At 58.8% G+C, this 16,486-nt stretch overlaps 1 protein-coding gene across 12 annotated transcripts in view; it reads right to left on the reverse strand.

Annotated features, from left to right (window-relative positions):
- The window catches only part of EIF4G1 (eukaryotic translation initiation factor 4 gamma 1), a 42,846-nt gene extending 32,330 nt beyond the window's left edge, over positions 1-10,516 (reverse strand). For 5 of the 12 annotated variants that reach the window (XM_075938095.1, XM_075938099.1, XM_075938094.1 and 2 more), the window contains exons 1-2: positions 10,363-10,476; positions 2,756-2,816 (exon numbers count right to left, since the gene is read on the reverse strand). The gene's annotated coding sequence lies outside the window, so the exon portion shown is untranslated. Of the gene's footprint in view, positions 1-2,755; positions 2,817-10,362 lie in introns of all 12 variants that reach the window. The other 7 variants (XM_075938092.1, XM_075938089.1, XM_075938093.1 and 4 more) reach the window with 4 other exon arrangements.
- Between the last annotated feature and the right edge of the window lie 5,970 nt (positions 10,517-16,486).

Raw genomic sequence — 16,486 nt, forward strand, 5'->3', positions numbered from 1 at the left:
CAGTAAGCTCCTGGGTGGCCTGGGAAGAAATCCCTCGCCCTGGGCACTGAGATTAGCGCCCTGCGGGGGTGGGGGAGGTCATCTCTCAGAGCAGCCTGTATCTCCTGCAGCCCCCGCCCCCCCAAACAGCCAAACGTTTCAGGTGGTCGGAAGAGCCACAAAGCAAAGATCTCCCCCAAGTGGAGTCAGTAAAGATGGTTCCTGGGGAGTCCAGAGAGGCCCCAAGGCAGTGGGAGCCCAACCGTGTCCTGGAACCCAATGGGCCCAGCCACGATCAGTGGTTACAGGAGGGGAAACTGAGAACTCCGGCATGCTTTAAGGTCCTTGGGAGCCGGGGGAAGATTCCTCCCCTGCACACCTGGAACCTGGGTGAACAAACACCCGGCTCACATGCGAGGCAGGCCAAGCGCTGCAGGGGCCTCACCATATCACAGCCCAAGGGCTAAGCCTGGGCCACTTCCCCCAGACGTTCAAAGGGCGTGGGGGTGGTAGCTTCACTTGGGGACACAGCATCCCAACCCTCTCCCTTCCAGAGACTGCTGGCCTCCGCCAGTCAGGATCCCCAAGCACGAAGAACCTGGCCACAGGGCCCTGCCTAGGCACATCGACGCTACAGGCAGAGCCCTGCGCCATGTAAAAACGTGGCTCTGCATCCGATCCACTGGAAGCGTGCATCCACTCCACAATCCGCTCCCTGCCTCGGATGGGCACTCACACCTCCACAGCAGCAAGCGGTGGGGGAGGGGGGTATCGCCCTAGGGAGGCTCGCCCCTTTCTGCCCCCCAGGCACTCCTCCCCGGGAGTGGGATAAGCCCGCAAGCGCCAGGCACAGCGGAGCAGGACAAGCACCCATGTGGAGCCCTTTTTGGAGCACCTGAATCTGCTCCAATATTTGCGAAAATTACACGTGGCTATCTGCAGATTTGCAGGGCTCTGTGGGGCAGGCCAGGCCCCCGGCTCAGCTCACTTCCTGCCCCCACAAGCCAGACAAACGTGTTCCTAAGAGGAAGGAGGCCGCACTGGGAACTGGGTTCCCAAAGCAAGGCAGCATCACAGCCCCACAGTGATCCCTGCTGGGAGTGGCCCCACAGCCAGCGTGCAGGCCCTGTGCTGGGCAAGGCCAGGACTGGCACCCCAACCAAGGGCTGCTCTCACTCACATGGGGCCACCAGAGAGGGGTCTGCTGGGGGGATTCCCTGCCATGTTCTCCCCCCACCGCCCCAGGCTGCCTGGATCTGGTGAGCAGCAGGGCCAGCCCTGACCCACCTCTGATGCCGACAGGCCTCACCCCAGAGAGCTGCCTGGCTGCTTCCCTTCCCCCCAGGGTTACTGTGGAAAGGTCCAGGCTACCCAACAGCAGCCTCCTTTTCTGAGGAAATCCCCAGGGGAGCACAGCACCACCCCACCGAGGTGCCCAGACAGAGGCAGCAGGCGGCTGGGCTGGCCTGGCCTGGCCAGGGAACCCTCCCCAGCCAAACAAACAGCCCGGCTCTGTAACCCGACGCTCAGGCCAGTCAGCATTCCAACCATGGGGGAGGCATAACCAATGCAGATATGGGTGGGCCATCTCCCTGCAGCCAAGCTGCACCACAGCCAGACCCTTTGCAAGCGCCCCAGGGAACCACGGCCAGCCCCCCCAGGAGCAGGATCCCACAGCACCCTGGCTCACGGGGGGGGGGGGGGGGGGGGGAGCTGTGGGCCCCACTGTTTCCTGCACCCTTCCTCACTGCTCTCAGCTCTGACCGCTGGGGCTGCCCAGGTCCTTGCTGCCACTGCTGGGCAGTGGGGCCAGGAAGAGCCCAGCTTCTGCCAGGAATCAGCAGCAGAGCCAGGCAAAGCAGGGGCCTGCATAGCCAGATGCAGGGGGGTGAGATCCCCAAAGGCTGGCTCTGCCCATTCTGAAGGGGTACACCAGGCACCCCACGCGACAGAACCTGCACCAGGCCAACTCCCCCACTGGGGAAGGGCAGGTGCAGAGCAGGCCAGGGGTGGCCGGGTTTGGGAATCTTCACACAATTTCTGAGGGGCACGGGTGCCCACTGCGGGCCAGGGGAGGTCACTGCACACAGCAGTGCCATCTCAGCCCAGTGGCATGCGGGGCGAGGTCCAATCCCCCCTCTCCCCAGCACAGGTAGCACCTGCCACCAACAGCTGGCATTTCAGAGGCTGCCTCCCACCGGGACTGCAGCCCTGAATGTGCCCAGAACTCAGCTGCTCCCAGCCCTAACCTGGACGGAGGCCTGGAGAACATGACATAGCAACAGTCGTACCCGAGGCCTCAGGAAAGGGGGCAGTGGATGGACCTCCCAGCAATCACTAACTCCCCATCTCCACCTCTCCAGGGCAGGAGAAGCCAGTCTAGTGCCCAGGGCATGGCTCTCTGCCCCTCGCCCCTGGCACGGTGCCTAGAGTGCACACCCCGGCTCTCAGCCCTTCCCGGGTCCAAGCTTGGGGAAACCGTCATATTTTGGGACAGCACAAGCGACTAAGAAAAGGGGGAGAGATTTAGAGGTTCCTGACTGTGCTGTGACCCCCCCCCCCCACTCCCGAATGGGGGAGCCCAGGTCTCACAGGCCTTTGATCCATGCTGGCCCCAGACAGCGCCCCGGCCACTCCCCACAGAGACCAGTCGCTCAGAACAGCCTACCCAGCCAGCCTGGCATGCACACGGCCAGCGATCATGACAGCACCATGCAGGGACCCCAGTCCCCCCCCAAACACAGACACACACACGCACACACAGAAGGGTACTCACCCCCGCCCGGGAAAATCCTGGGCAGGCTGAACGGGTCTGCAGAGACCTTTCATCCAACTGACTTGAAGAGAGAGAGAGGAAAATCAGCCTGCAGACCTGCCCGCGTGCGGTGGGGAGGGCCGGGCGAGCCAAACATGGGCAAGGCAGGGGCCAGCCCCCCGCCCCCAGGCAGGGCAGCAGGGGAACATGAGTGCCACGAGACGCCCGTGTCAGATCGCAGAGTCTGCTGCAGTGCAGAGACAGGGAGAGAGAGACTGAGGAGCCAGGGAGCACCCGAAACCCCACCCACAGGCAGAGCCATGCGGCCTCAGCACTGCCCAAACCAGTCAGAGAAATCCGTCTCCAGGCATGAGTCACTCCCGCTGCGCACGATCCCCACGCCAGGCGTTCCCTGCCCTGCCTCTCCCCCAGCCCTGCAACGCAGCCAGACACCCACCTGTGCCAACGGCGCTCACGCCGGCTGGAGGCAGACAGGCGCCGTGCGATTTCCCCAGCTCCCCCCCCCCCCCCCCGAGCACGCTCTGGCCAGCCAGGCACCCCAACACCCCCACCCCGAGAGGAGAGGGAGGGTCAGCAGGCAGCTGCATCACCCTCCTCCCCCAGGCGGGGGGCTGGGAGGCAGCCCCGGAATGAATGGGCAGGTGACACGGGGAGGGGGGGCTGTGAACTGCAGCCAGGAGGGAGGCCGGCACAGCGGGGCAGGAAACAATGGCCCCACCTCCACCAGGGAGACAGGCAGCTGGGGGGGGGGGGGGGGGGGGAGCCGGAGTGGGGGAGGGGCACAGCACATGGGGAGGAGCTGGCCCAATGCAGTTGGAGAGCTCCGGTGCAAGAGCAGGGCCGGCACCTACCATGCCACATGGCTCTGGGGAGCCCACCCCCACCCTGGGAGCAGGCCACCAGGAAGCTACTCCAGGGGAGTGGGCACAGGGCCCTCCGGGGGCAGAGTCTAGCTTGCCTTGCCGGCAGCCTGCAGAGATCTGCCAGCTGCCAACACCCAAGAGGAGTCATTTGGGGGGTGGAGGGGGAGATAAGAAACCACTAAATGGGCCCCTCCCTCGGTGCAGGCCCCTCCCTGCAGAAGCAGGGACAGTTAACCCTTCCATAGCCAAGTCCTTCCCCTGCCTCTGGGAAACAGGACTAGACAGAAAGCCTGGATGGCTCTCCTCCCCCCTTCCCCCCCCCCCCCCCCCCCCCCCCGGGCTCAGGCCTCCAGACCAAACCTGCCTCCCCTGCAGACCTGGGGGCAAGGCCCTCTAAGCCCCGGCTTGGGTATTTATGGAACGTGGGGCACCCTCGCCTCACCTCCCCGCAGCAGGGAGGTGCCTGGGACCCCAAAAGCCCACGATCAGTGGAGGACCATGCCCGAGGCCAGAAGCCACCCTCCTTGCCCAGGTGCAGCTCACTGCACCAGCCAGTGGCTGTTCCCGGCAGTCCCTGCTTCTCCAGCCTGAAGGCCTCCGTCCCTACTGCAACCCAGGGCTGTAGGGGAAGGATGCCCACAGCTCTGCACTTGGGGACCCCTCCCGCCTAGAACTGCGCAAGCTTCAGGCGGCAGCTGGCAGGCTCAGAGCAGCACAGGGGTCTCTAGGCAGCTGACACCAGAACTTCACCCAGGCACCTCCTCCCCAGCAGGTTTTCATGCACACACCAAAGCTTCAGCCTCTCCAGGTCTCCCATCAGCTCAGCAGGACAAAGCCGGCCACCCAACACACACCGCCAGCTACCAGCCCACAAGAGCCAGGAGCCCTACTGCGGCCAGCTTATCCCCAGCGACTCCAAAGACAAGCCCTGTGCCTTGGGCTGAGATCGCCTCGACCTGGCAGGTTAAGCCCCATCCAAAGGGGCAGGTGAAGGGCACTGCGGAGTCTGAACCAAGAGGCAGCCAAGGAAGAGACCAGCTCAAGCAGCCAGGTCCCCAGCTCTTCCGGTGAGGAGCACAAGCATCACCCCTCATCAATTCAGACATTCAAAACCCACCCTGGGGTAAGCGAAGCCAGGCATCCACCGGCCGGCCAAGCTCTCCTCCCCCACCCTGGGGTGTGGGACTGCTTGTCAGCCCTTAATTTTATTACAAGACAAGCTTCCCTGGGCAAGGACAGCGTCCTATTTGCCTGTGACATGCAGCCCACAACAGGCCACGCCAGCTTCAGGCTGACACAGCCCTAATGACACAGCCCCGTTGACCCTGCCTGTCCACATCCCAGCCACAGCTCCCCAACACAATTACCTGGGCAGAGCTAGGCCCAGCAGTAAGGAAGGTGGCAGCATCAAGGCACTAAAGTACAACGAACCCTCCCATGTTTCTAGTGGGATCGGGGCCCCGCTGGGCAGAGCACTAGATAGCAAAATATTTACAAGCTAGCAGGAGCCCAGGGCAGCCACATCTTCAAAACTTTGCTGATTAGGGGGCCCCCGGGTTCCGACTCACCGGCTCAGGAACCGGGAGAAGTTCTCCCCTATACAGCAATTTCCCACCCCTCTGCAGCTTTGAGATTTAAGCCAGGCGCTAAAACAACTTTAAAGCGCGCCAGTCACACTACCCAGAGGAAAGAGAGGCAGGGTCGGGGGCTGTGTCTAGACTGAATCCCTTTTCCGTAAAAGGGATGCAAATTACACACATCGCAATTGCAAATGAAGCGGGGATTTAAATCCCCCCACTTCATTTGCATAAACATGGCTGCCGCTTTTTTCCAGCTCGGAGCTTTGCCGGAAAAAAGCGGCAGTTTAGACGCGGATCTTTCGGAAAATAAAGCCTTTTCCGAAAGATCCCTTATTCCTTATTTTAAGAGGAATAAGGGATCTTTCGGAAAAGGCTTTATTTTCCAAAAGATCCCCATCTAGACTGGCGCTTTTTTCCAGCAAAGCTCCAAGCCGGAAAAAATCGGCAGCCATGTTTATGCAAATGAAGTGGGGGGGATTTAAATCCCCGCTTCATTTGCAATTGCGGTGTGTGTAATTTGCATCCCTTTTACGGAAAAGGGATGCAGTCTAGACAGAGCCCTGGACATCGCTGTGTTCTTGTGCCTGCTCTCGAGTGGCTTGGGGAGAGGGGAGAGGAGCAAGGCTGCAGCAGCCACATGCCTGTCTTGGCCAGGGGAATGCCTAGCACGACCAGGGGCTCTCAAGGCATTTGGACTAGGGATGTTGACTATCGGTTAATTGAATAATCGAATAACCTCATGAATTCTTCTGAGAGTTGATTATTCTATAGCCCCGGGGGTGGGGCCAGCAGCCAACGTGCTGATCCCACTCCCAAGGAGCCCCCCTGCCACTCTGCACTGCTGCCTCTGTAACAGAGGCAGCAGCGCAGGGTGCCAGGCGGGAGCTGGTCTGTGAGGGGAGCTAGTTAAAAACCCCAGCTCCCCTCGCAGACCAGCTTCCTGTGGCCCTGTGCTGCTGCCTCTGATAGAGGTACAGCAGACTTCCGATAATCCGGAACCTATGGGATTTAGGTGGTGCCGGATTATCAGATATGCCGGACTATCAGGAGGTACTATAAGTTGGTTATATATATACTGTATACATTATATACTGTATATAAAGTGTTCTTAACCCTTTTTATTGTACATATTGTATACAGTATACTGTAATGTTTTAGGTTTTTTAAGTCTTTTTTACCCTTTTTGCTCAGTTCAGCTGCTGCCACTGTTACCTTGTGACTCATTTTTTGCCGAAGCTCACTCACCATGCTCTTGCCATTTTGATGCCGGACTATCAGGAGTGCCGGACTATTGGATGCCGGACTATTGGAATTTTACTGTAGAATGTGGGGTGGCAGCAGCCCCCGTCTGGGGGAGGGGGTCTGAGCTCCCAGACCTGGTGTGAGCCAGAACTTAAGCCAGGCTACCTGCCTGCCCAGCTCCTAATACACTTTAAATACAGAGCCGCAGCAGGGGAGGTCCCGGACCCATCACAAGTCAGAACTGAGCTGGGCTGCTGGTTAAAAAATTGATTGGGGGGCGGGGCGGGAGAAGCGTGTAGTCTATAACTGATAAGCTAAAGCTGATAGGTTATTGTTAATCGACTACACTATTGCATCCCTAATCTGGACCACCCGGTCAATAGTTTCCAGGTTGCTGTGTGCATTCACCAGGCTCATTTCCTGCAATCTGCGATTCGCTTCCCCTGCTAAGCCAATCCAGTCTCAAAGCCCACCCTACCGCCGGCTCCAATCTTGAGATGGCAGCACAGCACCCTTTGCTCCCTGCTCCGTCATGCGCCATCTCACTGATTTCTCCCTTCCACACAGTGCCAACCCTCCAGCAGCTCTTCACAAACCAATCCCCTCCCCTGACCCAAGCAAGCTCAGCCAGACATTTCAGAAAGCAACCTCCTGCCTGGGATCAATAGCTGGAGCTCGCTTAGCCTGACGCTCACTTCCTAAGGGGAAGCAGAAAAACATCCGGCTCCTTAGGTAGTTATAACTGTCTGCTTGGTTCACCTGAAACTAGCTCCGCTGCAGCTTGGATGAGAGGGAAGGCGTTCACCTTCTTTGTAACAACCGCCCAATATGCAATTTATATCTGGGCAAACAGCTTGCCTGCCAGTTTACAGCCCAGCTGTTTGAAGTGGCTAATATATGACCCCAATGTCTGAAATAATAGAAGAGGCAGAGTATTAACTGAGACAACAGGGGCTGAGATTGCATCAGATTCCACAGCAAGCAGAGGGAAGCCTGGCTGGAGACCACCAAGGAAGAACAGGAGTGAGGGGGCACCGGGGTGCTGAACCCAACATCCTAGCATGGTGCTTAGACTGCTGACTTTGAGCAGAAATAACTGAGGCCCATAGCACTTTTGAAGAGAGGTTGTGATTTGGACACTGGGCAAACCATTCTGCCCAGCACAAATTCCCCTGGGAAACTTTTGGAAATAACCTTTCCTCTGCTTATTCCATACTAGCAACTGGCATAGGAACCCTACCCGCATCCCAAAAAGACTTCCAGAGAGGAGGATGGCAGCACCTTGGTCCTGCCTCTGCTCTCTAGAGCAGCAGAGCCAAATTAGCATGAACTCAGTGTCTCTCTCTGCTCCCCAAGCAGGAACCAGGAGCTTCTGTTGGTACCGGAGGAAAGAGGAACCGGCATGTGCTCCTGCCTCTGTTCCTGGCACTGTGGATGGTGCCCGAGCTGCTTCTGCAGGCGGCATATCCCTGCCATTGCTGTGCCAATTGGCCCACAGAAACGGAGGAGGAAGGGCATTCGCTGCCTTAGAGGGATGTTTCACAGGGACGGGAAGCGAGGAGGATGTTCTAGAGAAGGGGGTGTGGGCACAGTTCATCCTGGCTCTTCTCTGCTGTCTGTTCTGCAACTCTGAGCCATGCTCAGCTAGTTAGGAACAGGCCCCTGGAACAATGGTCCCTCCCCACTCCACAGCACTGCCCCTTGGGTGTAGGCAGAGTCAAAGGTGACCACTTTAGGTGCCAACTTTCTTCTTGTGCTTGTGTGTCCTGGAAGTCCCCCAGAGCTAGACCAGCTGCAGGAGGGGAAAACAGATTCCAGTCTGGCAGTAACAGAACTGTTATTGAAACCCAGTAAGCGGTTCAGGGCTGCACAGATGCTAACGGGGGCTAGAGCTCAGCCCGTGGGCAGGACACACCAACCCTGTGTCCCCTCCAAGGATCCTGGCCCCTTTTCAGAGGCCAAGAAACTGAAGGGTAGTGACGCAATTTGTCAACTTTGCCTTTTGACCAGGAGGATAAATAGGGAGCCCTCAATGCCATTTTCAAGGGCTGGGTGACAGGTACAAAACAGCTCTCAAGAGTCACAGAATAAATGAGCTCACACTATCCTGCATGCAGAGCTGCAGGAGACCAAAGAACATGCCCCACTCACGAATTCCAGCTAGGCAGCTGATTACTTCCCCTCCCCCCGCCCCCCACCATTTTTTGTTCCCTGGAGGACATGCACACCCCAGCAGAACCCAAAATTTGGAAAAAGGGGCAGAAAAAAATCCTGTTTTTTCTTGCTGCTTTGAGGCAGGGGAGACCTGCGCCTAGGAAAACATCTAACAAGCCAGTTTATGGAACAAAACAAATAGGAGAAGGGCAAATGTCCCCACCGGGGGCTCAGCTTTAGACACCCCCCCCCCCGCTACACTCCATTGGCTTTAGGGTCCTGCCATGGACCATGAGCGCCCATGGGGCACAGCGCACCCAGCAAAGGCATATCAGTTCTGGGGCATCTCACCAGTCACCACCAGGGCCGACGGACCCCAGACTCTGCCTCGCCCCTATAGAACAGGCAGACTTGAGGATCCTACCCCCCACGCGAGGAAATTCCTGAGGAGGGGGCAGCGCGCACCCCCCCCCCCCCCCCCGGGACTGTCCACCAGGAGCCGTCCCCTGCCCGGGCTGGAGCCGGCCAGCGGCTCCCCCCGCAGCACACGGAGCCGTGGCAAGGCTCCTGTCGGCCCGCCGCTCCCAAGGCCCGGCGGCGGCCTCTGCCAAGGACACGTGTCACTCCCGGCGGCGGCCATCGCTTCTCGGGAGAGGCCCGGGCGGGAGCCGGCGCCCCCGCGCTACGGAGCGGCGGGGAGGGAGCCCGGGGCGGGCGGGAGCCGGCGCCGCACAGCCTGCCCGGGCCCGATGGAAGCCGGGCGGCGGGGACACGTGGGGGCCGGGCCTAGACGCCGGCTCGGAAGAGGCCGGGGCTGGGCCTAGGGACGGGAGGGGGAGCCGAGAGCACGTGGGGGCGGCCGCTAAGAGCAGGATAAAGGCATTAGGGGCGGGGCCAGCCGTGCATACCGCGGGGGAGGGGGCTCGGGAGGCCCACTCAGGCCCCTATAGACGCCGGATATTTAAGGGGGGGCGCTCAGGCCCCTATAGCGCAGAGGCGCCAGGCATTCGGCGCGAGGGAGCCTGTGCGCACCGGGCGCAGGGGAGACAGACGTGGCATGCCATACGGGCCGTCGGGGCCTATAGCCCGCAGGAATTTGGGAAGGAAATGGATGCACTCCAGCCCTGGCGCTGGGGGGAGGGGCTAATAAGCCCCTACAGACACCATAATGGGGAGGGCCTATAGACAACAGGCCTCTCCCAGGGGCAAGTGTTCCGGGCGGGCGGGGAAGCGAGGCGGCCGAGGGGCCGTGTGGCACCTGGGGGCGGGGAGAGGGGGGACCCCCCCCCGACAGCGGGGATTCGGGGCGGGCAGGGAGAGCCAGGCCTGTGCATGTGCGTGTGGGCGGTGCGGGGAGCCCCAGGGAACCGGTGCGGGGAAGAGACGATCCGAGGGGGGCAGGCCCCCCAGGCTGCGGGGGGGGGGGCGGATCAGCCCCACGGGGCCGGGGCGGAAGGAGCCAGATCCCGGTCTCTGCCCTTCCAGGCCGAGCCCTAGGCCCGCCCTGGGGGGAGGGGGGCGGCCAAGGCCGGGCCCCCCGAGCCGCGCGCGGGCTCCATGTGGCCGGGCCGGGCAGCGAGCCCCCTCCCCACGTGGTGGCCGGGCCGGCGCACATGGGCCGGGCGGGCGCGGGGCCGGGGCGGACGTCGCGGGGCGGCGGGGCCGGGCTCCCCCGGGGGTGGATGGCGGCGGATTGCTCGGCCCCCCCCGCCCCGGCATGGCGGAGGGAGGCGGCGCCGCCCGGCCGGCCCGCCCCGGCCCCCGTTACCTTCAGTCTCCTTCAGTCCGAGCGGCCCGACGCAGCCGCAGCGCAGCCCAGCACGACCATTTCCGGAGCCGCTCCGCGGGGAGGGGCGGGGCCAGGCCGGTCACGGGGCGGAGGAGGGGGCGGGGCCGGCTGAGGCCGTGCTGCGCCCCTCCCCGCCCGCTGCGGGGCCCGTGTCATGTGACCTGCAGCCCGCCTCTTCCGGAGAGCCCGGCATTTCAGTCATGTGACGCCCGGCCTCAGCAGAACCTTTGTCATGTGGCCTGCCGGCAGCCACTGCGCTTGGGCTAGTGGGGCGTTCACGTGAGCCGACGCACTTCCGGTTCCTACCTTCGCGCGCACATGTGACGAGCGCGTGTCAGGCGTGGGAGGCAGGGGTGCCCCAGGCTCCCCGCACCCAGCGGCCTGCCGCGGCTTGTCGCCTCCCCCACACGCTCCTCGCTGGGGCTCGGCGTCCCCCGCCCTGGGCCCCCACCCAGACCCCCTCCCCCGCCCCTGGGCTGAGCTCTGTCCCCGGGTCCTGCACCCGCCGACCCCCAGGCTCAGCAACTGCCCCCCCCCACTTAGTCCTGCCCCTCCCCCCGGCTTTAGTGCCTGTCACTGACCCGCTTGCCACCAGGCTCAGCAACTGCCCCCACACACCTCCCCCTAGGCTTAGTGATTGTCCCCCCACACACCTCTCTCTGGGCTTAGTGCCTGTCCCCGTCCCCCATGCCTCCTCCTAGGCTTAGCACCTCTCCCTCAGCTTAGCCCCTGCCCCCCAACACACACACCCCTCCTTCTAGGCTTAGCACCTGTCCCCCACCCATCTCTCCCTAGGGTTAGTGCCTGTGTCTCCCACTCCTCCCCCCAAGTTTAGTGCCTATCACTGACCCGCTTGCCACCAGGCTCGGCAACGGCCCCCACACACCTCCCCCTGGGCTTAGTGCCTATCCCTCCCACTCCTCACCCCCAGCTTAGCACCCATCCACCACACACTCTTCCCCCTAGGCTGAGCACCTGTCCCCCACACACACACCTCCACTTTGGCTTAGCACCTGTTCCCCCCCCACACACTCTTCCTTCTAGGTTTAGCATTTCCAAAGTCCTTACACCTACTCCCCTCCCCACACCTCTTTCTCTAAGCTTAGCACTCCCTGCCTCCCGTGCACCCAATGGCCTAATACTTTGCTACTCCGGAGTCTGATGCTTCCCCCCCCACATGCACACCCTAAGCATGGTATTCTGCCCCCACCTCTGACCTAAACACATTCCCCAGTTTGATGCTGCCTACCACCAAGCTCCAAAACACACCTCCATCCATCCATGTCTGGTACTGTGCCCTTTCACCACATAAACATTCCACCCGCCCAAAAGCTGGTACCCTCTGCCCTCATCTTCCCACATACACATCTCTCCAAGCCTGACACCCTCCACATACATAGGCATCTGCATGCGCACAGTGGCACTGGGCAAAGGGGGCACAGAGCTGTATGCTCACAGGTGCCTACATCAAACAGCTGGCAAAGTTGAGAACAAAAACCAAGGTGGATGGCGTAGCTTTTATTAGAGCAACTTCTGTTGACGAAAGACACAAGCTTTGGAGCTCCGCTGAGCTCTTCCTCAGGTTAGGGAAAGGTAATCACAGATCAATACATGGGGGAAGAGATTTTATGTGCATTAGATCAGGGGTTGCTAAACATTGTCATGGGGGGGGGGGGACACACCTTTCCTCACAATCATGCTAAGTTACCTCTTTACCAGTCCTGGTCACCTCCCATTTACTTCATGATTTCATAAAGTCATGATGGTATTTACAGTTGCTCATATGGAAAAGTAACATTAGGAAGCTACTTATGTAGCTGCTTCAGCTTCTTCTACCTACAAGGATTCACCATGTGGAAGTGAGGAGCCAAGACCCACCTTGGTCCATAGCCAATCCATAGCCTTCCTTCTCACTTAAGTACCACTGATCACACTGATGTGAGGTAAGGAGGAGGGAAAGAACAGCCATGATGGATAGTGGGTGGGGCCTGACCCATTTGCATCCTTAATATTGGGCAGTGACTCATTTCATGCCTACTCCTTAGCAAACATGTGAAGGCTTGAAATATAGGCTTTGGGACAGAATAGGAGAGGGGGTGGCAGAGAGCAAGCAAGGGATGGAAAAGGAGAGCAGGATGCAGCCAAATTCTAGTTCCAATCAGATTGCCAGAGCCTCTGACACACCTTCTGATGACGCTGTTACCAGCCCCTTTTAGCAGAGGAGGAAACCCAGAAAGCCTTGAAGGAAATTTCCCATAGTCATCTCTGAATAGAACACAAGAGTCCTGACTCCCAGTCTTCTGCTCTAGCCACATCACTTCACAGGGCAGTTTAGCTCCTGTCTGAACTTTTCTAAGTTGGGGGAGGGGCCCTACCCTGGCAATTATTCAATGCCTAAGCTGCCTAAAATAAAGCAGATGGCAGCCACCATGCCTCTGTAACATGGAGGGGTGGACACAGAAACTACCAATACCAGCATGCAATGCGGAACTAACTTGTCCCAGCATACAAAGGCCCCCTTCAGGTCACATTGGTGTATTGCATACTGGAATCTGGCAGCTGATAACGAGTGTAAGCTCCAGAAGTCCATTTGGCCTTTCTGGTTACTATAGTGCAGGACTACTCAACTTTGGAAGCCCCGGGGGCCACAATGATACTCACAGCATATGCCGAGGGTTGCAACTTAAGTGTGGTTGCATATACATCCAAATATATGCAAATAGCTTCTTTCATACTGACAGGCATGAATACAAAGATTAAGGCAAGACTACACAACACACAGGCCTCCTTTAAGTCAGTTCTGATATTAATAAAATGCAATATTCACCTGATTTCCACCCATATGACAGCACTTTCAGTGAGCAATGACAGTCCAGGAATTTTACTACTAAAACACATATCAACAGAAGACCATTATATTGACCACTTTTTTGATTTGGCTCCCACTTGCGGGCTGCATGTTGAGCCCCATGTAAATCCAAACTACCCTGTGGGCCACAAACAAATGGGCTGTGTGTTGAGTAGCCCTGCTGTAGTGCCTAAAACCACTAGTCAGGTGCCAGGGCTCGGTGCTGTACAAATACTGAACAAAAAGATTCAAAGCAGATACATGCTCAGAGGCGTTTACAATGGGTGAGGGGCATATGCGCCCATCTGAAAAGAGGGTCTTGGTGCCAAGAGGGACAGTGATTTGTGAATTGAAACATCTTGGGGGAGAAAGGGAGAGTGGTGCGCACCCAGGCTGTTTCTAGATTGGCATGATTTTCCGGAAATGCTTTTAATGGAAAAGTTTTCCATTAAAAGCATTTTCGGAACAGAGCGTCTAGATTGGCAGAGACGCTTTTCTGCAAAAGCACTTTTTGTGGAAAAGCGTCTATGCCAATCTAGACGCGCTTTTCTGCAAAAAAGCCCCTATTGCCATTTTCGCGATCGGGGGCTTTTTTGCAGAAAACAAATCTGAGCTGTCTACACTGGCCCTTTTGCACAAAAGCTTTGCGTAAAAGGGACTTTTGCCTGAACGGGAGTAGCATAGTATTTCCGCAAGAAGCACTGGTTTCTTACAGTAGGAAGTCAGTGCTTTTGCGGAAATTCAAGCGGCCAGTGTAGACAGCTGGCAAGTTTTTCTGGAAATGCAGCTGATTTTCTGGAAAAACTGGCCAGTCTAGACACAGCCCCAGTGTAATTGGCCAACTGTATCAATTTACCCATCTTAGCTACATAGCAACTAATGGCTGCATTGCAGTACAGCCCCTCTCCGAGTTACGAACCAAACACTTGGTCATAACTCGATCCGTTCGTAACTCGGACCCCATTGAGTTACACGCGACCATGCTGTTCATAAGCGCAGGTCGCGTTCGTAACTTGGGGACCGCTCCATGGAAGCTTTGGTCATAGGTGCAAACGGTCGTAACTCGACCGTTCGCAACTCGGGGAGCGGCTGTACAGACAAAAGACCCAAACCCCCATCTCCAGGGCACTCGCAATCTGAGCTCAGAGCAATGAGTGGGGAGGGACGGGGGAGGTTCTGACAAACTACAGAATTGCTCGTTCTGTGGCTTCGGGATGCAAGTTGATGTCCAGCTTTCTGGAATTAGCTGGATTTTCACCTTTAACATGCCACTGAACTGGTTTGGGGAACAAAAGAGCAGAGGAATGCAGGGAGTCCAGGAGCCCTTCAGCTAGGATAGCAAACAGGGTGGGGACAGGGCTGATATGAGACTGATTTGCCCGAGTTAAATCAAGCAGGGATTACACATCAGAGCAGCAGCTGAGTTCAACAAGTGACCATGTCCAGAGCAGCTGATACTGAGAGCCAGGAGATTGGCTGGCTACACGGCTCAAACAGCATGACTGAGCAAAATTGTACCAAAACAGCCACCCTGGCACAGGCTGAGCCAGTTAGCCAGGTTCCAGGAGCAAGGAACTGAGCCACCTGCAGGGGTGAGGCAGCAGGGCCAGACTGCCTGGAGCTGGATTGGAGGCTGCTGCTCCGGAAATGAGATAAAACACAGAGCTCAGCACCACTCCTGCTGTGTTGGTAGCGGCCCAGCCACGGGGAAGGGGAGGGGAAGAGGGCGAATCAATCAACCCGTGTTCTAGCACACACAGCTAGTGAAGGGGCTGAGCAGACCGGTTTCAGAATTCATAGGAAAGCTAATGTGAAAACCCTGTATCAGGATCAGCCTCTTGGCAAGGTAACTGGCTGTGGGACCAGAGGGGAATCCTGCAGGGGAAGGAAGTAGGGTACAGGGCTGTAGTGACCCCACCCAGAGACAAGCAGCTGAGGAGGAAAGGGGCTGATGTGCCGAGGTTGGGGAGTAACCAAAGGATGCTGCTGCTCTTGAGCAGAACCTGCATGGGGAAGAGGGAAACCCGCAGGCAGAGTTCTGGGCAGGGTAAGTTGGCATGGCCCAGCCAATTGCTCAGCACGAGGCACAGTGGCAAGTTGCTGGGGGGCCAAGAGCTGCACCCCATTTGCACTTCACCCTGCCAGCAAGAGGCACCGGCGCCGGTACAGGCCCTGGGCAGAACTTCTGGAGGGTGGCAGTCGCCAGCACGAGACCCACCTCTGGCTGAAGCCTACCACCACCCAGGAAAGGAGCAGCGAGGACTCTGCTGGCCCCTGCTGGCCTCACCCTTGCCCAGGTACTCTGTGACAATAAGGGGCAGTTTCTGGCTGTCACAGCTGGGACAGTGAGGCTTGGCCAAGGGCACAGCAGCTGCATGGCTGATCCAGCAGAAACTGGGGCCCGGAGCAGGGGCGCCCCCACCATGACTGAGCAGGGATCATGCTGCCACCTGCCCAAGTAACAAGACCAAGTTGGAAGGGGCATGTTCCCCCGGAGCTGAGCATCTCCCCCAGGGCCCTGAGCAGGAGCCTGGAAGTTGGGCTGGTGGCAGAGCTCTGACTTCCAGTGCAGCTGAGGGAAGCCGACCAGGGAGCTCCTGGGTCTCCAGTCACTGCTCCTGTGTAGGGGAAGTGCTGCGAACGCAGCCAGGGGGAAGTATGGCCCAGGCATGGTCCTTGAACCTCCCTCTGCCCCAGGGCTCCAGCAAGGGGCAGAGTAGCCCCCACTTCCACCACCTGCAAGCCCACCCCCATTCATCTCAGGCCACCTTTAGACAGAAGCATGGTGCCATCTTGCTGGGATCAGCTGAGAGCAGCCCAGCTGTGTGCTCCTAAAGGAAAGGGGAAGGAAAACCACAAGCCAGCCCTGGGCCCCCGCCCCTCCAGCACTGTCAGGCAGCAACAGCCCCAAGGGCACCCAGTGCCCCGCTCTATTCCTGCCCAGCCCACAGGGCCAGCAAGCAGCTGGCCAGGAGAGTCAGAGCTTGACCCTCAACCTCTCCCCCAGGTCAGCACCTTGCTCTCACCTTCCCAATCCATCGCCTCTCAAAGTGACTCTGAGGAGGGTGTCTGTGTGCACTGGGGGAGTCCATCATCCTGCGCATAGCATGACCTAGAATTAACCCGGGGCCCCGGCGCTCTCCTCTGTCCCTCTGACCCCTGCACCACAGCAGGGCGGAAAGGGACCAGCTCTCCCAGCAAAGGCTCCAGGCAGGAGAGAATCCACACGCCCCTCAGCGAGCTGGCCCAGGGCAT

The sequence above is a fragment of the Pelodiscus sinensis genome, chromosome 10 (assembly GCF_049634645.1).
Source record: "Pelodiscus sinensis isolate JC-2024 chromosome 10, ASM4963464v1, whole genome shotgun sequence".
Taxonomy (NCBI): Eukaryota; Metazoa; Chordata; order Testudines; family Trionychidae; genus Pelodiscus; species Pelodiscus sinensis.